General features: G+C 44.1%; 1 protein-coding gene across 1 annotated transcript in view; it reads right to left on the bottom strand.

Annotated features, from left to right (window-relative positions):
• TLN2 (talin 2) overlaps positions 1-24,060 on the bottom strand; it is a 664,294-nt gene extending 640,234 nt beyond the window's left edge. The window contains exon 1 of the mRNA XM_038746479.1: positions 23,993-24,060. The gene's annotated coding sequence lies outside the window, so the exon portion shown is untranslated. The remainder of the gene's footprint in view (positions 1-23,992) is intronic.
• Between the last annotated feature and the right edge of the window lie 3,868 nt (positions 24,061-27,928).

The raw sequence follows: 27,928 nt of genomic DNA, 5'->3' as shown, positions 1-27,928 counted from the left end.
ACCTTGCCCCCTCCTACCTCACCTCCCTTCTCTCCTTCTACAGCCCAGCCTGCACCCTCCGCTCCTCTGCCACTGACCTCCTCACTGTGCCTCGTTCTCACCTGTCCCGCCATCGACCCCCGGCCCACATCCTCCCCCTGGCCTGGAATGCCCTCCCTCAGCACATCTGCCAAGCTAGCTCTCTTCCTCCCTTCAAAGCCCTACTGAGAGCTCACCTCCTCCAGGAGGCCTTCCCAGATGGAGCACGCTCCTTCCTCTCCCCCTCCCCACCCTTTCCATCCTACCTCCTTCCCCTCCCCACAGCACCTGTATATATGTTTGTACAGATTTATTACTCTATTTTACTTGTACATGTTTACTATTCTATTTATTTTATTTTGTTAATATGTTTTGTTTTGTTGTGTGTCTCCACCTTCTAGACTGTGAGCCCGCTGTTGGGTAGGGACTGTCTCTATATGTTGCCAACTTGTACTTTCCAAATGCTTAGTACAGTGCTCTGCACACAGTAAGTGCTCAATAAATACGATTGAATGAATGAATGAATGAATAATGGGTACTGGGACACTTTGTATAAATAGAAATAGTAATGAAAAAGCTGCTATTTTTTCCCTTAACTAACTTTTCTCATGAGAACAGGTTAAGAATTTGCAGATTTTTCTTTCAGGAGACTCTTGTTGGGGAAGTTTGTGATTTCATGGGTCATTTGGACCTAACAGTGAAAACAAACCCAAACTGAGGTGTGAAATGGGATTCTGTTCTGCATAAAACAAAATGAGAAGCAGTGTGGCTTAGTGGAAAGAGCTCGGGCTTTGGAGTCAGAGGTCATAGGTTCAAATCCTGGCTCCGCCACTTGTCAGCTGTGTGACTTTGGGCATCACTTAACTTCTCAGAGCCTCAGTTACCTCATCTGTAAAATGGGGATTAAGACTGTGAGCCCCACATGGGACAACCTGATTACCTGTGTCCCTCCTAGTGCTTAGAACAGTACTTGGCACATAGTAAGCACTTAACAAATACCAACATTTTTTTTCTAATCCCAGCTCTGCCACTTGTCTGCTGGATGACCTTGGGCAAATCACTTCTCTGTGCCTCACCTACCTCATATGTAATACAGGGGTTAGGACTGTGAGCCCCATTTGGGACAGTGACTGTGTCTATCCTGATTAGCTTGTACCTACCCTAATGCTTAATACAGTGCCTGGCACATAGTAAGCACTTAACAAGCAGAATAGGATCATCTTTGTAGTTTGAAGTTGAAACACTGCTTTAGAATGAAAACAAATCTGTGCGCACCCTCCTTTGACTATTTAACAAGGCTCCGTCTAAAGAGAATAGGTTTTAAGGATATTTTTCCATCATCTGCCTTTTTCACTTTCAGTCTCTTTAGTCAGCCAGCTTGCTTTTTTTAATAGCATTTATTAAGCACTTACTATGTGCAAAGCACTGTTCTAAGCACTGGGGAGGTTACAAGGAGGTTACAAGGTTGTTCCACGTGGGGCTCACGGTCTTAATCCTCATTTTACAGATGAGGTAACTGAGGCCCAGAGAAGTTAAGTGACCTGCCCAAAGTCACACAGCTGTCAAGTGGTGGAGCCAGGATTTGACCCTATGACCTCTGACTCCAAAGCCCGAGCTCTTTCCACTGAGCCACGCTGCTTCTCTTGCTTGCCAAATTTATTTGTACTGAGGCAGAAGTAACAAAGCATTTACTCTGGGATTGGCATCAGGCTTCACTGACAAAGGGTGTGGAAATTTCCAAACCTTGTGAGTTAACCCCAAACTGTACAAGACAAATCACCTCCTTTATAGAGCCTTTGGAGAGGCATAGTGCAAAAATACCATTTGCCCAGTCCTATGAGTGATTAGAACCAAGAAAAGTAGTTACATGAGTACAGAAACAATGCTGAGTGGATAACTCCTTATGCCACCCAAATTAAGCTCATAAAATCTTGTGCTTTATGAACCATTTGAAGGTAGAAAGAGCAGAGGTCCGCAAGTCAGAGGTCCTGGGTTCTAATCCCGGCTCTGCTACATGCCTGCTCTAGACTGTGAGCTCGTTGTGGGCAAGAATGTGTCTGTTGGTTGTTCATTCATTCATTCAATCGTATTTATTAAGCACTTACTGTGTGCAGAGCACTGTACTAAGCGCTTGGGAAGTACAAGTTGGCAACATGTAGAGATGTTCCCTACCCAACACAGTCACAGTCTAGAAGACTGTTATACTGCACTCTCCCAAGTTCTTAGTACGGTGCTTTGCACCCAGTAAGTGCACAATAAATACGATTGAAAGAATGAATGAGTGACCTTGTGCCAGTCCCTTCACTTCCTCTGTGCCTCAGTTACCTCATCTGTAAAATGGGGATTCAATACCTTGTTCTTCTTCCTACTTAGACTGTGAGCTCTTCATGGAGTGGGGACTGTGTCTGACCTGATTATCTTGTATCTTCCCCAGTACTTAGAACAGTGCTTGACCCACAGTAAGTGCTTAATAGTATCACTAATGTTGAGCGTCCTTAAAACATTTACTGCTTAGCCTGTGTTTTAGGAATAGACTTGTTTCTTGATTGAGAGTTGAGGTTATGGTAAATCTAGTCTCCAGTTACTTAGCACAAACCCATGCCAGAATTACGTACGGTAAAATCTGAGTTATGAAGCTATTTAGAAGCAGGGGGAAATAGGGGAATTGCTGAATTAGTGGCACACATACAGTCTGACTGTCTTTAAATGAGCTGTTCTTAACCTCTGTGCTGATGTGTAGTTTCCTAAAAATGTAGTTTCAGTAAAAATGGTGATACAGTACCTGCTTCTTCCTACCTCTCAGATTGGGAGCCCTGTGGGATACTGGGGCTGTATCTGATCTGATTATCTTGTACCCACTCCAGGGCTTAGTGCAGTGCTTTGGCCCAGAGTAAGCACTTAATAAATACCACTCTTATGGTAGTTATTATTAGGTGAAAGATATTCTGTGCACAGTTAGATAAAGGGGCAATACCATGGTATCCCTGAAGCCCTTTAGGTTGAGGACATTTTTTGCATCCATTTGTGCTCATCTGATTGGTTCAAGAGTTGTCTCCACTGCAATGTGCCTGGCCCAGAGAATATGGTGGAATTCACTTTTCGGAGAAAGTCTTGTCTTGTTTTATACTGCTGAGTTGTCTCTGACCCGTAGCGACGCAGTGGACACATCTCTCCCAGAACGCCCCACCTCCATTTGCAATCGTTTTGGTAGTGTATCCATAGAGTTTTCTTGGTCAAAATATGGAAGTGGTTTACCATTGCCTTCTTCCACACAGTAAACTCGAGTCTCTGCCCTCGACTCTCTCCCATGCTGCTGCTGCCCAGCACAGATGACTTTGTAGCATATTGCCTTCACTGTATTCAAAAAAGTTGAAATATGGAGCTAAAAGCAGCCTAAGCTCTCTCCTTGACCCCCATCTTCATTCATTTCATTCAATTATATTTATTGAGTGCTTACTGTGTGGAGAGCACTGTACTAAGTGCTTGGAAAGTACAAGTCGGTAATATATAGAGAAGGTCACCATGGGCTCACAGTCTAGAAGGGAGAGACAGACAACAAAAGAAAATATGTAGACAGTTCAATTCAATTCAATTCAATTCAATCATATTTATTGAGTGCTTACTGTGTGCAGAGCACTGTACTAAGCGCTTGGGAAGTACAAGTTGCCATCTGGGCAACTCTGCTGGAGGACTCAAGGCAAATGGTTGGCGAGTGACATTATATTAATGTCTGTCTCCCCCTCTAGACTCTAAGCTTGTTGTGGGCAGGGAATGTGTCTGTTTATTGTTATATTGTACTCTCCCAGGCACTTAGTTCAATGCTTTTGCACACAGTAAGTGCTCAGTAAATATAACTGACTGATTGAATGAATGAATGAATGAATGAAAGCGGGTGGATGGGTGGTTCATGGGGCTTGAGTAGCAATGGGGGAAAGCGTCCTGCCCTTTCCCAGCTAGGATACGCAGTCTCCATGTACTTGAAGAAGATCACATATACTCGAGTGCTCTGTTTTTCTTTACTTCCCTGGGGATGATATGAAAATGAATCATGTTTTACAATGATATGGATAATGCTTGCAGGGCAGAAATGAAGAGCCTGATGGAATCCCTAAAAGAATCCCTGCACTTCAGGTAAGATATTTATGTTTCCACTTATGACTGACGCTATGGATAAATGTTATTTTAAGGCCGTCGATAATGATCACAGGCTTCCGCAGAACAAAGGGCCAATTTGACTTTGTTAAGGGAGTATTTAAACCAAATACTATTATCCAAGTAGAACTTCGTTTGCAGAGGAAAATGTACTCTCTGTTCCTGTGGTTGCTATTGATTTTTTTTTTGTTTGTATCTTGATTTTTCTACTAGTCATTTTTACCTCTGAACTTAGCTCAGGGATTTTTCTGCATTTCATGGGATACTCTGGCAACGATTTTTCTCAACATGCCCCTATTTTAGCCAAGTGGATTTGCAGCTAGTGATATTGATCATTGATAATTGATCCCGGAAATTGCACTCTGAAGTCTTCAACAATCTCGTATGCATATCATGCAACATACAGCTAAAACATCACAGACACCCATGCTTCTAAACAGCGCGGTAGAGCAGTCACTCAGTCAAACATATTTGTTGTGCACTTTGTGCAAAGCGTGTACTAACCATGTAGAAGAGTACAATATAACAGAGTTGGTAGACACCTTCCCTGCCCACAATGAGCTTACATTCTAGAGGGGGAGACAGAAGTTAATATAAAGAAATAAATTATGGCTGTGTGCATAAATGCTGTGGTGCTGAGGGAGGGGTGAACAAAGGGTGCAAATTCAAGTGCAAGGATGACACATAAGGGAATGGAAGAAAAGGAAATGAGGGCTTATGTGGGGAAGGCCTCTTGGAGGCCTTCCCTTCCCCACAGCACCTGTATATATGTATATATGTTTCTACATATTTATTACTCTATTTATTTATTTGTTTATTTTACTTGTACATATCTATTCTATTTATTTTATTTTGTTAGTATGTTTGGTTTTGTTCTCTGTCTCCCCCTTTTAGACTGTGAGTCCACTGTTGGGTAGGGACTGTCTCTATGTGTTGCCAACTTGTACTTCCCAAGCACTTAGTACAGTGCTCTGCACACAGTAAGCGCTCAATAAATACAATTGATGATGATGATGATGATGGAGGAAATGAACATTTAGTAAGGCTCTGTAGCTGGTGAGAATGATCATCTGTCAGCTATGAAGAGGATGAGCATTCCAAGCCAAAGGCAGGTCAACCCAGCCTGCACACTTTGCTTCTCTAATCCTAAACTTTTCACTGAGCCTCAATCTCACCTATCTCACAGCTGACCCCTAGCCCATGTCCTGCCACTGTCCTGAAATCCCCTCCCACCTCAAATCTGAAAGACAATGACTCTCCCCTCTTTCATAGCCTTATTGAAGGCACATCTCCTCCAAGAGGCCTTCCCAGACTAAGCCCCTCCTTTCCTCTTTTCCCACTCCCTTCTGCATCCCCCTGACTTATTCCCTTTGTTATTCCCCCCTCCCAGCCCCACAGCACTTAAGTATATATCTGTAATTAATTTATTTGTACTGATGCCTGTCTTTCCCTCTCTAGAATATAACTTTGTTGTGGGCAGCAATTTGCCTGCTTACTGTTGTATTGTACTCTCCCAAGTGCTTAGGATAGTGTTTTGCACACACTAAATGCTCAATAAGTACCATTGATTGATTAACTTCCGTGGTAATAATAATTGTGGTATTTGTTAAGTGCTTACGATGTGCCAGGCACAATTCTAAGCACTGGGGTACATAGAAGATAATTGGGTTGGACACAGTCCCTGCCCCACACAGGACTCACAGTCTTAATCCCCACTTTACAGATGAGGGAAGTGAGACATGGAGAAGTGAAGTCACTTGCCCAAGATCACACAGCAGACAACTGGTGGAGCTGGGATTAGAACTCAGTTCCTTCCGACTCCGAGGCTCATGCTCTATCCACTAGGCCATGCTGATTGAAGGAGGCCAGCCTCTGGCTGCCCAGAAAGTTGTAAGGGAGAAGCTAGTGGGGTCATCATTATGGTTCCAGGTTCACCCACGGAGTGGGCACTGAAGCACCAGAGCCCTCTCTGGTGTCAGGAAGAGCCAGATCTGGTTTATGAACCATGGATTACTAAGTGCTTAGTACAGTGCTCTGCACACAGTAAGTGCTCAATAAATACGATTGATTGATTTATCCCTGATCAAGGAGAGATAATCTCAACTGCATAGCAGCGTGGCCTAATGGAAAGAGCATAGGCCCGGGAGTTAGAGAACGGGGGTTCTAATTCTGGCTCTGCCACATGTCTGCTGCGTGACCCTGGGCAAGTCACTTAAGTTCTCTGTGCCTTAGTTACTGCACTGTAAAATGAGGGATAAGACTGTGAGCCCCCTGTGGGACAAGGACTGTGTCCAACCTGATTATCTTGTATGTACCCCAGCGCTTAGAATAGTACTTGGCACATAGTAAGTGCTTAACAAATATCACCTTTATTGCTATTATTATCATTGTGTTTACTGAGCACTTGCTGTGTGCAGTGTGTGGAAGAAAAACTTTACAGACTCTGCGTTGTGTTCAGGTAAAGGTAAATTAGAGACAAGTTTTATTACTACTAGCACTTCATCCAGCACTTCTAGGGAGAGTAGTTGAGTGGCAGAGAGTCCCCTCCTAGTCAAGGCCAGCTCAACCTCAAGCAATACAGAAATTCTTTACATACTGTACAGCAAGTCCCAAAATCCAGAGCCGTTGGAGAGCCTGGATCCTACCCAGCCTCAAAAGTTGCTCTCAATTAACCAGCAGAGGAGCCCATAGAGGTGTCACAGAAGGTGAGGAAGCTGACCGAGTGACCGAGCAACCGGCCCCTGCATCCCCAGGAATCCAGCAGAATCGCCTCCACACAACCTCGTCTTTCAAACCATTCATTCATTCATTCATTCAGTCGTATTTATTGAGCACTTACTGTGTGCAGAGCACTGTACTAAGTGCTTGGGAAGTACAAGTTAGCAACATATAGAGACGGTCCCTACCCAACAATGGGCTCACAGCCTAGAAGGGGGAGACAGACAACAAAACAAAACATGTAGACAGGTGTCAAAGTCATCAGGACAAATAGAATTAAAGCTAAATGCAAATCATTAACAAAATAAATTGAATAGTAAATATGCACAGGTAAAATAAATAGAATAATAAATCTGTACAAATATATATAAGTGCTGTGGGGAGGGGAAGGAGGTAGGGTGGGGGATTGGGTAGGAGGAGAGGAAAAGGGGGGTTCAGTCTGGGAAGGCCTCTTGGAGGAGGTGAGCTCTCAGTAGGGCTTTGAAGGGAGGAAGACAGCTAGCTTGGCAGATGTGTGGAGGGAGGGCATTCTAGGCCAGGGGGAGGACGTGAGCCGGGGGTCGACGGCGGGACAGGCGAAAACGAGGCACAGTGGTGGCAGAGGAATGGAGAGTGAGGGCTGGGCTGTAGAAGGAGAGAAGGGAGGTGAGGTAGGAGGGGGCGATGAGGTAGGAGGGGGCGAGGTGATGGAGAGCCTTGAAGCCGAGAGTGAGGAGTTTTTGCTTGATGCGTAGATTGACAGGCAGCCACTGGAGATTTTTGAGGAGGGGAGTAACATGCCCAAAGTGTTTCTGAACAAAGATGATCCAGGCAGCAGCATGAAGTATAAACTAACGTGGGGAGAGATGGGAGGATGGGCGATCAGAGAGGAGGCTGATGCAGTAATCTAGTTGGGATAGGATGAGAGATTGAACCAGCAAAGTAGCGGTATGGATGGAGAGGAAAACAGCAGGCAGAGAGGCTTCTGCTGCATTCTCAGGGTCTCCCCACGCCTGAGGACCTCCTTGGGCTGGGGTCTCCTGCACCCATGGAGGGACCGCTTAGCAGGCCGGTGACTGGACAAGTAGCATCCGACCTAAACCCAGCACTCCCAGTTTGGCATCCCGGTCTTCTCTGGAAAGGAGCATCATCAGACCACTCATGCCATGGAGTGCTTTGGTGGGGAATGCAGGCACTTGGACCACCTCAACCATTTCAGAGCCACTCAGTCCACACACTCCACTCCTCTGTCGCTCACCTCCTCACTGTGCCTCGTTCTCACCCGTCCCGCCATCGACCCCTGGCCCATGTCCTTCTGCTGGCCTGGAATGGCCTCCCCCCACATATCCACCAAGCTAGCTCTCTTCCTCCCTTCAAAGCCCTACTGAGAGCTCACCTCCTCCATGAAGCCTTCCCAGACTGAACCCCCCACTTTTCCTCTCCTCCTCCTCCCCTTCCCATCACCCCCTCCCTCCCTCTGCCCTATCCCCTTCCCCTCCCAACAGCACTTGTGTATATTTGTACACATTTATTACTCTATTTTATTAATGATGTGCATGTAGCTATAATTCTATTTCTTCTGATGGTATTGACACCTGCCTACTTGTTCTGTTTTGTTGTCTGTCTCCCCCTTCTAGACTGTGAACCTGTTATTGGGTAGGGATCCTCTCTATATGTTGCCAATGTTTACTTCCCAAGCACTTAGTACAGTGCTCTGCACACCGTAAGCACTCAATAAATTCGATTGAATTACTGAATACAGCATTGCTTTGCACATAGTAAGTGCTTAATAAATGCCATCATTATGATCATCATAATGATCAGACCAATACAAAAGGAGAAATACTTCAGGATAGAAAGCAGTGAGTTCCTGGGGCATTTTCTGTTTAGTCCTGGACCTCCTTTGATAAGGTGATAAGTAGGGCCAGGGGCTTGATTGGTTCAAGGTCGTGGTTTTACCATGTTGAAATGTGCTTGACTGAGATGGAGTTGGCTATTCAATTCGAGTCAATCAAGTAACCAAGCCTGGAGTCAATCAATCCATCAGGCACACCCAAAGTGGTCAAATGGGCTTAAGCAGAGGGAAAGGTCAGAGAGAAAGGTAGACAAATGTAGGACCTTGACCATTGTGTTTCTGCAAGCACAACATATTAAGTGTTAGGGAGAATTCAATACGGCTCAGTGGAAAGAGCCCGGACTTGGGAGTCAGAGGTCATAGGTTTGAATCCCAGCTCTGCCAACTGTCAGCTGTGGGACTTTGGGAAAGTCACTTAACTTCTCTGGGCCTCAGTCACCTCATCTGTAAAATGGGGATTAAAACTGTGAGCCCCCTGTAGGAAAACTTGATCACCTTGTAACCTCCCCAGTGCATAGAACAGTGCTTTGCACATAGACAGTACTTAACAAATACCGTTATTATTATTACTATTAATTCAACAGAGTTTATAGACACATTCCCTGCCCACAATGAGAAGGTCAATTGTTTCCACCCAGATTCACACCTTCGAATTTCCCCACAACAATATTTTAACATATACATATCCAAATGGTTATTTAGAATCTCCTACAATGCAAAAGTTATACATTGCTTGGAACTTTTCTAAGATGGTAAATCTAGGAACATAGTTATGCTCTGCACACAGTAGGCATTCAGTAAATACCATTGTTATTGATGATGATGATGGTGCTATTTGGGAACAAAAGTAGAGAGAGGCCAGGTGGCAGCAGTCCTTGTTTCTGTTTCTAGGTCCCCAACATTTCGGTGTCTTTGAAATAGTAATAATGGTACTCAAGTGCTTTCTGTGTGTGCAGAATACTGTTCTAAGCACCTGGAAAAAAATACACAAAGGGCTCACAATTTAAAAATAAAGGGGCTGAAAGGGTTTGTGACATAACAAAAGATGAAACCAAAGGAAGAATATGAGACACAGATAAGATACATTCGATATAATCATTAGGGCTTTGTGGCTAGGGGAACAGAGTTGCCAGCTCCTCATGGATCAGTTGAACGCTCACAACAGTCCTTCTCAACATCCTTAAAAGCTGCTAATGGTTTCTCAGCCTTCCAGTTGGAGAAGGGGCTGAAGGGATGGTGTTGGGGGTGGGCAGCCTCTCCCTTGCATCAAACCCCAGTGGTCGAATTTAAGGGAATTCAAGAATGCACAAGAAGAATTCAATTAACTTATGATTTCATTTATCCATTCAATAGTTTTTGTTATTTTAATTCTATTTTTCAATCCAGTCATCTGATTGGGTGAATTCATTCTGTAATACTTATCGAATGAATTTACCCATTCGAATGGTCCTCTCCCCCTCGTCTCCCTCTCCATCCCCCCCATCTTACCTCCTTCCCTTCCCCGCAGCACCTGTATATATGTATATATGTCTGTACATATTTCTTACTCTATTTATTTATTTATTTATTTTACTTGTACATATCTTTTCTATTTATTTTATTTTGTTAGTATGTTTGGTTTTGTTCTCTGTCTCCCCCTTTTAGACTGTGAGCCCACTGTTGGGTAGGGACTGTCTCTATATGTTGCCATCTTGTACTTCCCAAGCGCTTAGTGCAGTGCTCTGCACACAGTAAGTGCTCAATAAATATGATTGATTGATTGATTGATTGGGTGGAAAATAAGAAATAGAAATAGGAAGAGAGAGTGGGAATTTTCATCTGATTTCCTCTTCATTTCTTTCTCATAATAATAATGATGGTATTTGTTAAGGGCTTATTATGTGCTGAGCACTGTTCTAAGCACTGGGGTAGAAACAAGGTAATCAGGTTGTCCCACATGGGGCTCACACTCTTAATCCCCATTTTACAGATGGGGTAACCGAGGCACTGAGAAGTCAAATGACTTGACCAAAGTCACACAGCTGATCAGTAGTGGAGCTGGGATTAGAACCCATGACCTCTGACTTCCAAGCCTGTGCTCTTTCCACTAAGCCACACTGCTATCTTCATAATTTCAATCAATCAATCAATGGTGTCAGTTGAGCACCTACTGTTTGCAGACTCTGTACTAAGTGCTTCAGAAAGTACATTTCAACGGAGTTTGTAGATGTGATCCCTGCCCACAAGGACCTTACAGTCTACAGGGGGAGGCAGACATTAAAATAGGTTAAAGGTAGGGGAAACAGTAGAGTATAATGCTATTCATTCATTCATTCAATTGTATTTTTTGAGCACTTACTGTGAGCAGAGCACTGTACTAAGCGCTTGGGAAGTACAAGTTGGCAACACACAGAGATGGTCCCTACCCAACAACAGGCTCACAGTCTAGAAGGGGGAGACAAACAACAAAACAAAACATGTGGACAGGTGTCAAGTCATCAGAATAAATAGAAATAAAGCTAGATGCACATCATTAACAAAATGGGGTTGGGGTATGTATCAAAACATTTTTGGGGTACACAGTTAAATTCATAGTTGTCACAGAAAGGAGGGCAGATAGGGGAAATTGAGGGCTTAATCTGGGAAGACCTCTTAGGGGAGATGTGATTTTAGGAGGGTTTTGAAGATGGGGAGTGTGGTGGACTGGGGGATATGAAGGGGGAGGGAGTTCCAGGGAGAATGTGGGCAGGGGGTTGGTGGTGGGTTAGATGAGAGCAAAGTACAGGGAGTAGGTTGGTTTTAGAGGAGCAAAATGGGTAAGATGGGTTGTAGTAGGAGATCAGCAAGGATAAATAGAAGGGAGAGTGAGGGAGAGCTGATTGAGTGCTTTAAAGGTGATGGTAAGGAGTTTCTGTTTGATGCAGAGGTGGATGGGCAGCCACTGGAGGTTTGTGAGGAGTGGGCAGAAATGGAATCAACTATTTTTCAGAAAAAATGATCCAGGCAGCAGAATGAAGAAGGGTATGAGGTGGGAGGCAGGGTGGGCTGATGCAGTAGTAAAGGAGGGAAATCATGAGTGCTTGGTTAAGTGGTAGAAGTTTGGCTGCACAGGAAAGGGCAGATGTTATGCAGGTAGACTTGACAGAAGTCAATGGCAGATTGAATGTGTGGTTGGAATTAAAGAAATGAGTTAAGGAGTAGAAGATCATGAGCTTGTGAGACAGAGAGAATGGTTTTGCTGTCTACAGTGGTAGAAAAGTCTGGTCTGTTTCACGCTTCGTGGCTCTTTAGATCCAAAGTGCGTATGCCTCACCTACGCATGACTATGATTTATTCATTCAACTATATGTATTGAGCACTTACTGCATGCAGAGCACTGTCCTAAGTGCTTGGGAAGTACAAGTCGGCAACATATATCTTTTAGACTGTGAGCCCACTGTTGGGTAGGGACTGTCTCTATATGTTGCCAACTTGTACTTCCCAAGCGCTTAGTACAGTGCTCTGCACACAGTAAGCGCTCAATAAATATGATTGATGATGATCTTGATATATCTTGTTTTACCTTGTAACGGTAACGGGTGTGTAACGGGTGGCTTAGTGTAACGGGTGGCTTAGTGTTGTCCTTTCATGTTCTGTGTGATTTTCTCTGTGTTCCCAGCTTCCTGTTGATTATATTCTGTCATTTGCATATCACATTCTTTGTTTACCTCATCATTTCTTTCCATTTTGCCTAGCTCTCATTCTTTAGTCTGATAGCCCGCATAGAGAACTGGAGAATGTTACTCAACTCTATGCCTTTACACTCTTTACTTCACTGACTCCTTAATCTGTCCTTCCCTGTTTCTCTTAAGAGATTATTTTGAAAATGGTACTGTTATTTTCTTTTCACACGTAGAATGTACTAGATTATTATTTCTTTGAAAACTGGTGCCGAGGGTCTATTGAGAAAATTGAAACCATCAGGTGTGATCTCTCTAAAATCTCCCCTGCTCCTCTCCAATCCCTGCTTCCTCCTGCCCCTTCTTCAATTCTCCCATCTTTCCCAGAAGTATTCCAAGAGATCTCCTGCTTATTCTCAAATTCCACCGCCTTTCACCTGCACCTCAGACCCCATTCCTTAGTACCTTATTAGAGTATTTGCCCCCTCCTTTCTTCTCTTCCTGATTGCCATCTTCAACTGTTCACTCTCCAGTGGCTTAGGAGAAGCGTAGTTGTCATAGGTTCGAATCCCGGCTCAGCCACTTAGCTGTGTGATCTTGGGCAAGTCACTTCTCTGGGCCTCAGTTACCTTATCTGGAAAATGGGGGTGAAGACTGTGAGCCCACATAGGACAACCTCATCACCTTGTATGCCCCCCAGCGCTTAGAACAGTGCTTTGCACATAGTAAGCGCTTAACAAATGCTATCATTATGTCTACCAACTCTTTACACTGTATTCTTCCAAATGCTTAGTACAGTGCCCTGCACACAGTAAGTGCTCAATAAATATGATTGATTGATACATGCTGAACATTTCTTACATTTTCTCGATTGCTTGTTTTCCCTGCAACTGGAATGTAGGAGAAATTTCCAGCTGTTTTATCCAGCACAGAAAGCATTTACACTCTACTGGAGTTTTTTTTTCCATTTGGAAAACAGGTGCATGCACATCTTTTCAACCTTTCTAGAGCTTTTTAAGTATATCCCTAATCCAAAAAAAATTTGAGCAAGACATCTCTGCTGCTCTCATTACATGGAAAAGAACTAGTTTTAGTAGAACCTAGCCTTGTAGGAGTCTATTTATAATATATACCCAAAGGGTTACTGCCAGAAAGCTGATTTCTGACTCCATAGAAAGAGTAGAGGTGACATCAGACGATTGGAATTAGGTAAGTATTCAAACAACCTCTATCCCCAATTTTAACAAAGAGCCAAGGACATAATAGAACTGGGAGTACAGACTACTAAAAAGGTTTGGGAAATCAGGTTAAGTTATCCTTCAGTTAAAAAATGATGTGGAAATATGCTATGGGATTTCTTTTCTTTGAAAATATTTAAAAGCAACTTAGTGTTTGTAACCTTCTTTATCTCCTCTGGATCTCTCATGGTAATTCTCACTTGGGGATATTTGGTGGTTGGCGGGGGGGGGGGGTGGTGGTGGTCATGAAAGCATTTTAAACTATTTGAGAATTGCCTTTAGTGGTGTTCTGTTAGATGTATGTGACTCAGAATAAATGTTAATAGCTGTTGATTTTTCAGGAGGCAGAAACATACTAGAAGATGAAAGTTATGATCAATATAGAGATATTTATTGACTAGGCATAGGAAAGTCATGATCAATATAGAGATATTTAAGGACTAGGCATAGGAAGGAAAAGCAATGAAAATCTGCCCTTTATGGAGATTTGTAAGCCTATGCAGAAGAATATCAATTTTATACCTTTGTTTGGAGCATGGTGGATTGTTTCCAGAGGACTGTAAATAGATTCAGTGACTCGGTCAAGACATGAAGATTTCGCCAGCTTTCCAGCTCAGCAAATAGGCTCGAACTTTCAAGTGAGCCTCTCCATCCCATTTCTACGAGAATAAAATCACCAGCCACAGAAACACACCTCCAGGTTTGTAAATGGAGTCCATAGAAAGAAGGGCAGTTCGCTCCCCCTGCTTTCCCTGCCAGCAAGGTTAGAAAGGAAACCTAAGCGATTCTCAAACACTGCTACTAATTGGACGGGAAAGCCACAGAGGTCAACTTTAAAAAGGCAGATTAGTGAGCTGGCCAGGGTACTGAAATCACCAGTGATGTGGGGGAGTGCGTGGATGAAATTAATTAATGATGGCATTTGTTAAGCGCTTACTATGTGCAGAGCACTGTTCTAAGAGCTGGGGGGATACAAGGTGATCAGGTTTCCCACGTGGTGCTCACAGTCTTAATCCCCATTTTACAGATGAGGTAACTGAGGCTCAGAGAAGTGAAGTGACTTGCCCAGGGTCACACAGCAGACATGTGGCGGAGTCGGGATGCGGCAGATTCTACTGTTCTAGTAATAGTTACCTGGTAGGCGGATGGGGAGGAGGGAAAGGGAGAGGATAAGTGATCCCGTTGTTGGGTAGGGACTGTCTCTAGATGTTGCCGACTTGTACTTTTCAAGCGCTTAGTACAGTGCTCTGCACACAGAAAGCGCTCAATAAATACGATTGAATGAGTAATAATAATAATAATAATGGCATTTGTTAAGTGCTTACTATGTGCAGAGCACTGTTCTAAGCGCTGGGGGGATACAAGGTGATCAAGTTGGCCCACGGGGGGCTCACAGTCTTTTTTATATATTTTTATATTTTGATGGCATTTATTAAGCTCTTACTATGTGCAAAGCACTGTTCTAAGCGCTGGGGAGGTTACAAGGTGATCAGGTTGTCCTTCGGGGGCTCACAGTCTTAATCCCCACTTCGCAGATGAGGTAACTGAGGCCCAGAGAAGTTAAGTGACTTGCCCAAAGTCACACAGCTGACAACTGGTGGAGCCGGGATTTGAACCCCTGACCTCTGGCTCCAAAGCCCGTGCTCTTTCCACTGAGCCATGCTGCTTCTTAATCCCCACTTTACAGATGTGGTAACTGAGGCCCAGAGAAGTGACTTGCCCAAGGTCATACAGCAGACATTCATTCATTCATTCAATCGTATTTATTGAGCACTTACTGTGTAGACAGCACTGTACTAAGCGCTTGGGAAGTACAAGTCGGCAACATATCGAAGCGGTCCCTACCCAACAATGGGCTCACAGTCTAGAAGGGGGAGAGAGATGACAAAAACAAAACACGTAGACTCTCCCGAGTGCTCAAAACAGGGCTCTGCACACATTAAGCGCTCAATAAACGCTACTGAATGATGGATTAAGCGCCTACTTTGTTCAGAGCACTGTATGAAGCAGTTGGGAGGGCACAAAACAGTTGGTCGACATGATGCCCTGCTACACTGTAAGGTCCTTGTGGCAGTGAATGTGTCTACCAACTCCATTATACGGGACTCTCCCAAGCACTAAGCACAGTGCTCTGCACACAGTAAGCACTCACTATATTCCACTTGTGGCAGTCGGGATTCGAACCCATTACCTCAGACTCTAAAGCCTGTGCTCTTCCCACTGAGCCACGCTGCTTCTCTGAATACAGACCGTGTGTGTGTCCAGAGAGCAATAATAATATCGACGGCAGTTGTGAAGTGCTGACTATGTGCCCAGCCCTGTTCTGAGCACTGGGGGAGGTACAAGGTGATCAGGTTGTCCCTCTCGCAGTCTTCATCCCCATTTTACAGATGAGGGAACTGAGGCACAGAGATGTGAAGTGGCTCACCCAGGTGGAGCCGGGAGGAGAACCCAGGTGGCCCCCCACCTCCCAAGCCCGGGCTCTCTCCTCTAGGCCCCGCGTCTCCCCTGTGAGATGCCGTCCCGTCCGGCCTCTCCTGGGTGGGGACGTGAGGTCCAGAGGTGGGTCTCTGCTAAAGAATCCATGCAGCGTAATTCCGTACATTTACAGGAACAAATCCAATTCTTTCCCCTGCCCAGAGGAAGGCAAGCGATGGAGAGTCCCATATGGGAAGTGTCAGGATCAATAAGAATGTTGATTAATCCTTCATCCAGTGGTATATATTGAGCATCTATTCTGTGCATATCACTGAACTAAGAAGTTGGGAGAGTAAAACTGAATAATAGGAACGGTCCCTCAAGGGTTTTACAATCTAACAAGCCAATTTTCCAGGCAGTGACTTCCAAAAAGAGTAGCAGGGACTTGGAAGCAAGCGCCTCCTGCTCCTTCCCAGGTGCTCTTACTTGAAAAAAGCTGATGCCTTTCTGACCAGAGTGAAAGTGACATCTATGATCTTTCATGGCTTCCCATAATAATAATAATAATAATAAGAAGAAGAAGAAGAAGAAGAAGAAGAAGAAGAATGGTATTTGTTAAGCACTTACTATGTGGCAGGCACTTTACTAAGTGCTGGAGTTGCAAATTGGGTCAGACACAGTTCCTGTCCCATATGGGGCTTGCAGTCTAAATCTCCATTTTACAGATGAGGGAACTGAGGCACAGAGAAGTTCGGTGATTTGCCCAAGGTCACATAGCAGACAAATAGTGAAGGCAGGATTAGAACACAGGTCCTTTTGACTCCCGGGCCTGTATTCTATGCACTAGGCCTACACTCTATCCACTAGGTCATGTGACTTCTCCAATGTAAAAATAATAATAATCAGAATTTTGGTATTTGTTAAGTGCTTACTGTGTGCCAGGCACTGTAATAAGTGCTGGGGGTGGGGGTGGGGGGCCGGGGAGGGATACAATCAAATCAGGTTGACACAGTCCCTGTCCCATGTGGGGCTCACAATTTCAATCTTCAGATGAGGGAACTGAGGCCCAGTGAGGTGAATTGACTTACCCAAGATCACACAGCAGACAAGTGGCAGTGGCAGGATTAGAACCCATGAACTTCTGGCTCCCAGGCCTGTACTCTATTAACTATGACTTGCTACTTCCTCTCATGGTTCTGTCAAACTGTTAGCCATAGTTACTACTGAATCACTGTTAGCACAGGCCAAGAAGCCCACTTTGGCCTATCCCCAGCCCTGCCCCTCAAACCATTCCACTGCAGGCCGAAATACCTTGCTTCCTTGCTCAAGGAGCAGTGGGGAGATGGATTCTCCCTTCATGTAAATCTGCTTGATTAGTCTTAGAAAATTTCTCCCCATCTTCTTTGACCAGAGGGCCTGGGAGACTAATAATGATAACGGTAGCACTCATTTGGTGTTATTGTGTAACTACCCTATCGTTTAGCACAGAGCTTAGCTCATGGTAAGCTCATAGTGAGTCAGTTCTTCTGAGGACCTCCTTCCCAACTGTGAGTTCAGTCTCTTCTTAGTTATCAATCAGCCAACAAATCAGTTACTTTTATTGAGTACCTGTGTATGCAGAGCATTATACTGAGCATTTGAGAGAGCACAATATTGTTAGGATTTATGATTCTGGCCCTCAAGGAGCTTGCCACCTAGTTGACGAAGCAGACAAATTGGTCAATCAATTCATCATATTTACCAAGTGCTTACTGTATGCAGACCACTGTACTACGCACTTAGGAGAGTACGACAACAGAGCAGAGTTGGTAGACGCATTCCCTGCCCACAGTTAGCACAAAGTACAGATAGAGGAAATTCACTCATTCAATTGTATTTATTGAGCGCTTACTGTGTGCAGAGCACTGTACTAAGCGCTTGGAAAGTACAAGTTGGCAACATATGGAGACAGTCCCTACCCAGCAACGGGCTCACAGTCTAGAAAGGAGAGACGGACAACAAAACAAAACAGGAAATGATGAAGTTGAGAGGATGTAAGTGCTTAGGTGGTGGGGAAGGGGCAAAGTGACACCTGAGAAACATAAAAAGGGGAAATTAGAGATGAATCATGGAAGGCCTCCTGGAGGAGATGTGATTTCAAAAAGGGCTTTGACAATGGGGAGTTCTAGGACCTCAATACTTAGTAACAAGCCAATTTTTCGACAGGGAAATTGATGATCAGAGAAATAGTTTGATTTTCCCAAAGTCACCCACAAAACTGGGCATAGACTCAGACTTCCTGATTCCCAGGTCACCTTCACCCTTACTGACAATGCACTAGCTCCTTGCCAATGAGAGGCCTGCCAGGTGGACAGGATGCTTTCTATTTATAGTGCCAACAGGGCCTTTCCCAGGTTGTTGTTCGGATAACTGTTTCAGCTGCAGTTCATGCCCGCAGGGCATCATTTACCCCTGCCTCAGCTTCTCTGCTGGCACCAGGCCACCATCCTCTCATAACCAGAAAGACACAGAAGAGTGGACGAGTCTGGAAGGACAAAACATAATTTGGGCCCTCTAACTGCCTGTTGTAAGTTGTGAGCCCTGCTTCAGAGCTCAAGAATCCCATTTCATATCCCCAGCTTCCCTGACTGAGCCTCATTTCCTCTTTTCCCACTCCCTTCTGTGTCACTCTGATTTGCTCCCTTTATTCAGCTCCCCTGCAACCCCACAGCACTCATGTACATATATGTAATTTATTTATATTAATATCTCCCCCTCTAGTCAAACAGCCAATCATATTTATTGATCAATTACTGTTTGCAGAGCACTGAACTGTTTGGGAGAATACAATACAACAATAAACAGACAGATTCCCTGCCCACAGTGAGCTTACAGTCTAGAGGGGGAGTCTCACATTAATACAAATAAATAAATTTCATATATGTACATAAGTGCTTGCGACTGGGAAGGGGGAGGAGAGGGGGACTAGAAGGAGGGACTAAGCAGTGTGGCTTAGTGAAAAGAGCCTGGGCTTGGGAGTCAGAGGACATGGGTTCTAATCCTGGCTCTGCCATTTGTCAGCTGTGTGACCTTGGACAAGTCACTTCACTTCTCTGTGCTTCAGTTACCTCATCTGTAAAATGGGGATTAAGAGTGTGAGCCCCATGTGGGACAACCCGATTACCTTGTATCTACCCCGGAGCTTAGAACAATGCTTGGCATATAGTAAATGCTTAACAAATACCATAATTATCATCATTATCATTATTGTGACTAAAGGGAGCAAGTCAGGGTGACCCAGAAGGGAGTGGGAGAAGGGAAAAGGAAGGTTTAGTCAAGGAAGGCCTCTTGGAGGAGATGCACCTTCAGTAAGGCTTTGAATTTGGGAGAGTTATTGTCTGCCTGATATGAAGAGGGAGAGTGTTCAGGCCAGAGACAGGATGTGGGCTAAAGGTCCATGATGAGATAGATGAGATCGAGGTACAGTGAGAAGGTAAGCTCCCTGTGGGCAGGTAATGAATCTGTTATATTGTTGTGTTGCATTCTCCCAAGTGCTTAATACAGTGCCCAGAACACAGTAATCACTCAATAAATGTGATTGATTGATTGACTGATTGATACACTGCTCTGGGAAATCAGTAGACTTGGGTTCTAGCCTTAGTTTGACTACGGGGGCCGTGGCATCGGGGTGAAAGTTTCTGACCCAAAAAGGACCTCGGGTTTTCTGGCAGGTGCCACAGGTCCAGTGGGAATCCTGAAAAGACAAAGAACTCAGATAGAATACCACTTCTATCTCCTGCTGCATTACAATGCTATCATCCAGAACCAGCTTTATGTTGTGGCCACTTAGACTGCAAATGGGCCCTCTCTAGAAAAGCAAGTTTGCATTTTGCAGTGTGCTGCGTCTTTGCCTGCCTATTCACTCGTGGTGAAAAAAAAAAAAAACCCACCCAAATCCAATGTTCTCTGCCAATGGGGAAACAAATGCCAGAACCAAAAGCATGCAAAAGAAACTGCACAAATCTCTCTCTCTCTATCATTCTCTTTTAACTGTAATTACTCCCTTCTTACAGGAATACGTTGGTCCCTTATGCTCAGTGAGAGAGTCCATCAACTTCCTGGGACACTTCAGTACAGAAGGTCTCCCATACTCCTTTGCTGGACTTCTTTCAATACTCTGGAAATCAGATTCACATTACCCTATCACTGCTGCCTCTGTCCTTGGGGCTTAAATTGGAAAAAGAAAGTGCTACAGGTAGAAACAAAAGGAGGTTTCCCCATAATGTAGGATGTTGGTTTTTGTTTTGTTTTGTTTGCGGAGGGGGCAAGGAGGTATAAGAGTCTTTGTTGGTTTAGAGACAGCAGGGATGAGGGTGAATCGCTAGCCCAATCAGAGTTTGGCCTTGTTTGTGGAGGGCTTCAGGTTTGGGAAATATGCCTGTGCTAGGTGAAAGTGAAGTGTTTTGAACTCTGAGGAAAATCCCCCAAGTCTTTTGATTATTGCTGTAGTGCTGATGGAGGAAAAAAGAAAAAACACAAAGGCCAGACTCCGCTCCCCAGTGGGAGATCAAAGCTGGTTGAGGTCTGACAGTGCTGTCTCCTGCAACTGATATATTTTGAAACCCTGTCACAGACACCATCAATCTTCATTCCATGTGCTAAAAAAGCCTAACCACCTACACATGTAAACCAAAGTTCAAACAGTTATGCATTCTCTTGTATAGAGTGAGCAGCGATTTGTGCCAGGGAAGTAAGAAGGTCATATCTGGGAAAGCACTGAATGTCATGGGCCACTCATCTTCTTCTAGAAACCTGTGTGGCTGTGACTCGGCCCTGGGCCTTCCAGTCTGGATGGATGAAGGGGAGAAAGCAAAGGAAGGAAAGAGAGGGGAGAAAGGAGGCAAGAAAAGGACCGATTCTTGTTTTATTCATTCAGTTGTACTTATTGAGAGCTTACTGTAGGCAGAGCACTGTACTAAACTCTTGGGAAATTCAAGTTGGCAACATATAGAAATGGTCCCTACCCAACAATGGGCTCATAAGACCTGCTTAGTTTTAGATTTGTTCCTGGTCCAGAGAAACAAAAAAGGAGAGCATAATGTCGGAGTTGATCTGGCATGGGGATGTGTGTGTGTGTGTGTGTGTGTGTGTGTCTTGGGGGGTTAATTAACAGGGAGAGGAAGGAGTCTATTATCAGGATGGTCTTGAATGTCTTGGACCCTGGAGATGTGAATTCTGAGATAGGCCCGGGAATTGGAATTGAAGGATTGGGAGGATGGGGGAGAGGAAAGGTCTGGCCTGGATGTGACCTAAGGTTAGTCTAAAGCTCCTAAGGCTGTCTCAATCGAGATCAGTAGAGCTCAGTTGGAACTTGTCCAGCCAGTGGAGGTGAGGTCTTGAGACAAATTTTCCTGGGTCATTTGGTCAGTGGATTCCTCTTGATGGAAAATTTCCGTAGAAAATGATTCTGCTTTCATTCATTTTCATGACCTCTGCTTCCCTCCTTGATGGAAGGAGTGGCAGTGTGTTAACAAGTGGGGAAGCAGTGTGGCCTAGTGGAAAGAGCAAGGGTCTGAGAATCAGAGGAGCTGCATCTAATCCTAGCTCTGCCACTTATCTCCTGTATGACCTTGGTCAAGTCACTTAACTTTTCTGCGCCTCAGTTACTTCATCTAGTTTTCTCATCTATAATCTTACTCCCTCCTACTTCAACTGTGAACCCAATGTGGGACACAGACTGTCTCGAACCTGATTATCTTGTATCTCCCCCAATTATTAGTATAGAGCTTGGCACATGGTGAAGGCTTAACAAGTACCATTTCTTAAAAATGGCATTTACATGAATCCTGGTGTTGCCAAATCTCTAGTTCAGGGATGACAAGGTTATAAATCTAAACTGGACCAAGCACAGAGTCCTGCCTTCCCAGAGTGGGAGTGTGGTGTTGGGTGGGGGGGCTTTCTTAACCGTATCACCTCGATGGCATTTGATTAAAACTGAGAAGATGAATGAGACTACAAATTTGTAAACTCTTAATACTTGTTTCCCAGATGAACTGAACTCACAGTTAAAACCTGCTCATAATAAGCAAAGGAACAATGGCAAATTGATGCCGGAAGCTTCTGAGAGTGATGGTATTATGGTTAATGATGGGGTATGCTCATAAATTATCCAGAGACTGAAATGGAAACATTAACCATTCTGGCAGGAACTTGTTAGGTGGCTCTAATGCTGTCCCTCTCTTCCTGTATATCCCAATCCAGAGCAGTGATTCAAGTAAACAGCATGATCTAGTGGAAAGAGCACAGGCTTGGGAGCCAGAGAGTCTGAGTTCTAATCCCTGCTCTGTCACTTGTCCGCTATGTGACCTGGGAACTTCTCTGAGCCTCAGATTCCTCATCTGTAAAACAGGGATTAAATCCTACTCCCTACTAGTTAGACTAGTTATTACTAGTTATTACTCTATTTATTTATTTATTTTACTTGTACATATTCTATTTATTTTATTTTGTTAATATCTTTTGTTTTGTTCTCTGTCTCCCCCTTCTAGACTGTGAGCCCACTGTTGGGTAGGGACTGTCTCTATATGTTGCCAACTTGTACTTCCCAAGCGCTTAATACAGTGCTCTGCACACAGTAAGCGCTCAAAAAGTACGATTGAATGAATGAATGAATGACTGTGAGCCCCATGCGGGACAGGGACTGTGTCCAACTTGATTATCTTATTTCGACCCCAGCGCTCAGTACAGTGCTTAGCACATATTAAGTTCTATTATCATTATTGTCGTAATTAAACAAGGAGCCTCATCTGTACCCTGAAATGCTCATATATGACTGTCTAGTTCTTGCGAATGGTTGGGAAATGAAGAGATTAATCCAAATTAGAAATCTCCCCAGGATGCCTTTATTTATTTAGAATTGGACATTCAAGTGGGCTTCCCTATCCATGGTGCATCCCTATTTTGCAAGAGAAACAGAGCTATTTATTGAGGTTGTAGCAACCCTGTCCAGTGTATTTGTTTTACACTCCATGGACTATTTGCTGCCACCTGCATTGTGAACAACACAGGTGATTTGTTCAACTTCAAAAGCTCACTGAGAACAGTTCTCTTTATATTCAGGCATTAGGAGACTAGAGATAAACCCTACCAGTGAAGCACAGTTCCCTTCACTAGATATCAAATCAAGTGGACAGCAAAGCTAGATGTGGAGGTCTGTGATTCTCACTTAACAAGGCCAAAGATTTAAAGTGCAGATTAAGGAGAGTGAAAATGCAAAATGAAAGGGTGCACACTGGAGCCAATAGTCAACTACTGCTCTTAAAGAAGTAACCAGTAGAGACTGGATGCTGATTGAAACTTTAAAAGGGAGAACTTTAAAAGGGAGACTTTAAAAGGGTGGAATGGAAGAAAGGGAGGAATGTCTGGTAGGAATGCCTTACAGAGCTTGTTAGAGATTCTCGAAAGAAGAGATGGGGCCTGGTGAAGATGTGCGATATTTTCCTGTGTTCCAGATTCACTTTCCAGAGAGTTTGATAGAAAACGTCTGTTTCCAACAAGAATGTTGACCTCTATAACTTTTCAGGAGAATACCCAAGCCCTGCATTGCAGACTCCTGCTGAATTTCTGATTGATAAAATATTTGAGGATCCACATTTCCTTCATTAATAAATTAGTCTTAATGGACCATATGGTGTTTTCCTCCTTTTTTATCCCTTTGCCGTGGACAAGCAGTACCCATCTCTGTTTTCCCCAATTTTGTGAGAATCCCACTTTAAGGGATTCGCTTTATATGGTACATCAGCCCACTTGGCAAATGCCCTTGGCTTACTGCATGTGATAACAAAGGCACCTTTCTCTAAGAATCTCAGTTGCTATCCAGCCAGACAGCCTCCTGGTCTAGATATGTCAGAGTTCTATCTGAAATTGATTGCTAAACCCAACTGTAAATTTTAACCCCAACAGACGTCATTTCATGGCCTTAAGATCAATTTGCTTACCGTCAGTCCTTTGTCGTTAAACTCGGGCTGCTTATTTTCCTTCCGTTTATGCAACTGACTGAGACAAAGAGCCTCTGTCTTGCAAATGCTAAGCTAAAAATAACCAATGGGGCAGACCAACCGTAAGGCTTTTGGGGTGATGTAGTCATTAGCAACCCAGCACAAAGTAGGTCACCCAACCTGTTATGGTGTAATCTATTTACAACTAACCTTTATTCTTTTTCCACCCTCCAGAAGAGACCAGTGTCCATTTGAAAAAACCCTGTCTGTCAGGGATTCTGTTACTGGGCTGTCAGATGACAACTTCTGGACTGCTTGACAAGCCAAAATGTCATCGGCCCAGATGTCATGATGAATCGACATTCTTAATGGCCACTGGCCCAGTTTTCATTCTCCTATAAATATTTATTTCTTCTACCACTCTGGGCACCCAAACAGTTGCAAATATGTAGGTTCCCCCAAATACCCCAGGAAGCTCAGGTGAGGTCAATCAATCAGTGGTATTTATTGAGCACTTGCTGTATTCAGAACACTGTATTCTGCACTTGGGAGGGTACAATGAAGCAGAATTGGTAGATAAGTTCCCTGCCTACAACAAGCTTACAATCTAGAGAGGGAGAGTGTCAAGAGGGAGGTGTGGAGTGGAGGGTGAGAGTGAAGAAAAGGGGATTATCAGTGAATTCTTCAGCTCCATAGAAACCTTGTCTGATACCTAGAGTAGAGCAGAATGGGGCAGTTTTTCCAAAAACCCTTGAGGGTTAAACACTATCAAAGTGGGTACAGTAGTGGAAAATAGTTTGGGTGTTGGACTCTAAACATCATTCTCATAGCACTTTCAGGCTTTCATTCTCATTCTCCCATTTCATTACCTTGGAAACTTTTGGTTCAAGACTTATCCAACATGGCAGGTAGACATCCTTCTGTCTTGGCTTCATTGAATCTTCCCTTATTCCTGTAATTAGAAACAGCAGAATCAGTTTTCCTTCAGTCTGACAAATAAAAATATTCTCAGTCCACAGAAATGTTCACTAGCCTATTCTCCCCACAGCAGGTACCCAGAAAAGAAAACTGCATTCTTTACTGGACACCCCAGCAATAATGGTAATAGTAGTAGTGAATTGCTTACTATTTTCCAAGCATAGACCTAAGCATTGGAGTAGACACAAGAAAATTGGGTCAGACCCAATTCTTGTCCCATATGGGGTTCACAGACTAAGGGGGAGGGAGAACAAGTATTTAGTCCCCATTTTACAGATGAGGAAACTGAGGCACTGAGTGACTTGCTAAAATCACTCAGTAGGCTAGTGTCAGAGCAGGGATTAGAACCCAGGTCTTCTGACTCTCAGGCCTATTCTCTTTGCAGTAGGCCTTGCTGTTTCTCAATTGCTACTTGGGTAAGCACTGCAGGTAAGAAGAGATTTCCCAGGGGAGAGGTTTGGTAAGGCGGGAGACTTAACTTCCTTTCCTTATCGCACTGGCTGAGCTTGGAACTTCAGCATTTTTTCACTTTTAACAGTTACACTCTGTTCCTCCATAACACACTCTTTTTTTGGCTCTGAGGCATTAGCAAACCACCGTGCAGCAATGTATTCTTGTCTGGATAGCATGCGAGCAGTTTCAGAAGAAATGGCTGTGCATAAGCATGCAATTTTTCTCAATCAATCAGTGGCTGTCACTGAGTGTCTACTGTGTACAGAGCACTCTACTAAGTGCTTGGGAGAGTACAATATTGGGTACACACATTCACCCTTCTAGACTGTGAGCCCATTGTTGGGTAGGGACCGTCTCTATACGTTGCCAACTTGTACTTCCCAAGCACTTGGTACAGTGCTCTGCACACAGTAGGTGCTCAATAAATACGATTGAATAAATGAATGAATGAATTTATTGAGCGCTTACTGTGTGCGGAGCACCATACTAAGTGCTTGGAAAGTACAATTTGGCAACAAATGGACACAATCCCTACCCAACAGTGTCTTTTCCTGACCACAGTCACTCTTTAACATTAGCTTTGCCAAACCCCAGATTATTAGAAAGCTCAGTGATTTCATTAAATTCTTACAGGGTGCTAAACCCTGGGAGAGCTACAAACTAATCAGATCCGATACAATCCCTCACCCATATGGGGCCCCCAGTCTAAGGGTTGGGAGAGTAGTTATCTTATCCTTATTTTACAGGTGAGGAAACTGAGATAAGGAGCAATCAGGTTAGTATCCCAGCTCTGCCAATTGTCAGCTGTGTGACTTTGGGCAAGTCATTTAGCTTCTCTGTGCCTCAGTTCCCTCATCTGTAAAATGGGGATGAAGACTGGGAGCCCCCCGTGGGACAACCTGATCACCTTGTAACCTCCCCAGCGCCTAGAACAGTGCTTTGCAAATAGTAAGTGCTTAATAAACGCCATCATTATTAGTAGAAAATTAGGGCAGAGGTGAGATTAAAACCTGAAACTCCTGACTCCCAGGCATATTCTCAGTTCATACTGCTTTCTTATCAATGGGAAGCTAGTGGATAATAATACGAATAATAATAGCACTTGTTAAGCACTTACTATGTGCAAAGCACTGTTCTAAGCCCTGGGGGGGATACAAGGTGATCAAGATTGTCCCACGTGGGGCTCACATTCTTAATCCCCATTTTATAGATGAGGTAACTGAAGCACAGAGAAGTTAAGTGACTTGCCCAAAGTCCCACAGCTGACAAGTGGCAGAGCCGGGATTTGAACCCACGACCTCTGACTCCTAAACCCGTGCTCTTTCCACTGAGCCACGCTGCTTCTCATGGGACGAGCTGCCTGGAGCAGCCAGGATATAGATTTCTAATCAGTCAAACAAGCAGTGCTATTTATTGAGTGCTTTTTGTGTGCAGAATACTGTACTTAGGCTTGGGAAAGTATAGTGCAATAATCAGTTAGTCAGTGGTACTTATTAAGCACTTAATAATCAATCAATCAATCAATCGTATTTATTGAGCGCTTACTATGTGCAGAGCACTGTACTAAGCGCTTGGGAAGTACAAATTGGCAACACATAGAGACAGTCCCTACCCAACAGTGGGCTCACAATCAAAAAGGGGGAGACAGAGAACAGAACCAAACATACCAACAAAATAAAATAAATAGGATAGAAATGTACAAGTAAGATAAATAAATAAATAGAGTAATAAATATGTACAACCATATATACATATATACAGGTGCTGTGGGGAAGGGAAGGAGGTAAGATGGGGGGATGGAGAAGGGGACGAGGGGGAGAGGAAGGAAGGGGCTCAGTCTGGGAAGGCCTCCTGGAGGAGGTGAGCTCTCAGCAGGGCCTTGAAGGGAGGAAGAGAGCTAGCTTGGCGGAGGGGCAGAGGGAGGCATATTATTATGCCTATATGGCATATTATTATGCCTATAGGCATATATGGCCTATATGGCATATTATTATTATGCCATAATAATAATAATGGCATTTATTAAGCGCTTACTATGTGCAAAGCACTGTTCTAAGCGCTGGGGGGATACAAGGTGATCAGGTTGTCCCACGGGGGGGCTCACAGTCAACCCCCATTTTACAGATGAGGTAACTGAGGCCCAGCGAAGCTTCACTTACTGTGTGCAGAGCTTGGGAGAATACAACAGAGTGGTAGAAGGGACTCCTGCCCTCAGGTTTACAGTCAACAGGGGAAGTAAAATAAATTACAGATATATACAGTATCCAGCCTCTCAGGGTTGCACCTGGAGAGTCTCCAGTACTCTACCAGTCTTGCCTCTGGAAGGAAGAGTCAAAGAGAAGTATACCCATTCCATTCCTAGCTTGGGCAGTGGCTAGCTAGTGGAAGGCAATCTGCTACAAGTCAAAACTCCCCTGTGCTGGGCAACAGCAGCGTAGGAAAGAGTCAAGGGAGGAGACTCAAGTTTACTGTGTGGAAGGAGGCAAGGGTAAACCACTTCCGTAT

Source organism: Tachyglossus aculeatus, chromosome 5 (genome assembly GCF_015852505.1).
Source record: "Tachyglossus aculeatus isolate mTacAcu1 chromosome 5, mTacAcu1.pri, whole genome shotgun sequence".
Classification (NCBI taxonomy): Eukaryota; Metazoa; Chordata; class Mammalia; order Monotremata; family Tachyglossidae; genus Tachyglossus; species Tachyglossus aculeatus.
The sequence above is the reverse complement of the archived record's forward strand: the minus strand, read 5'-3'. Positions and strand labels throughout refer to the sequence as shown.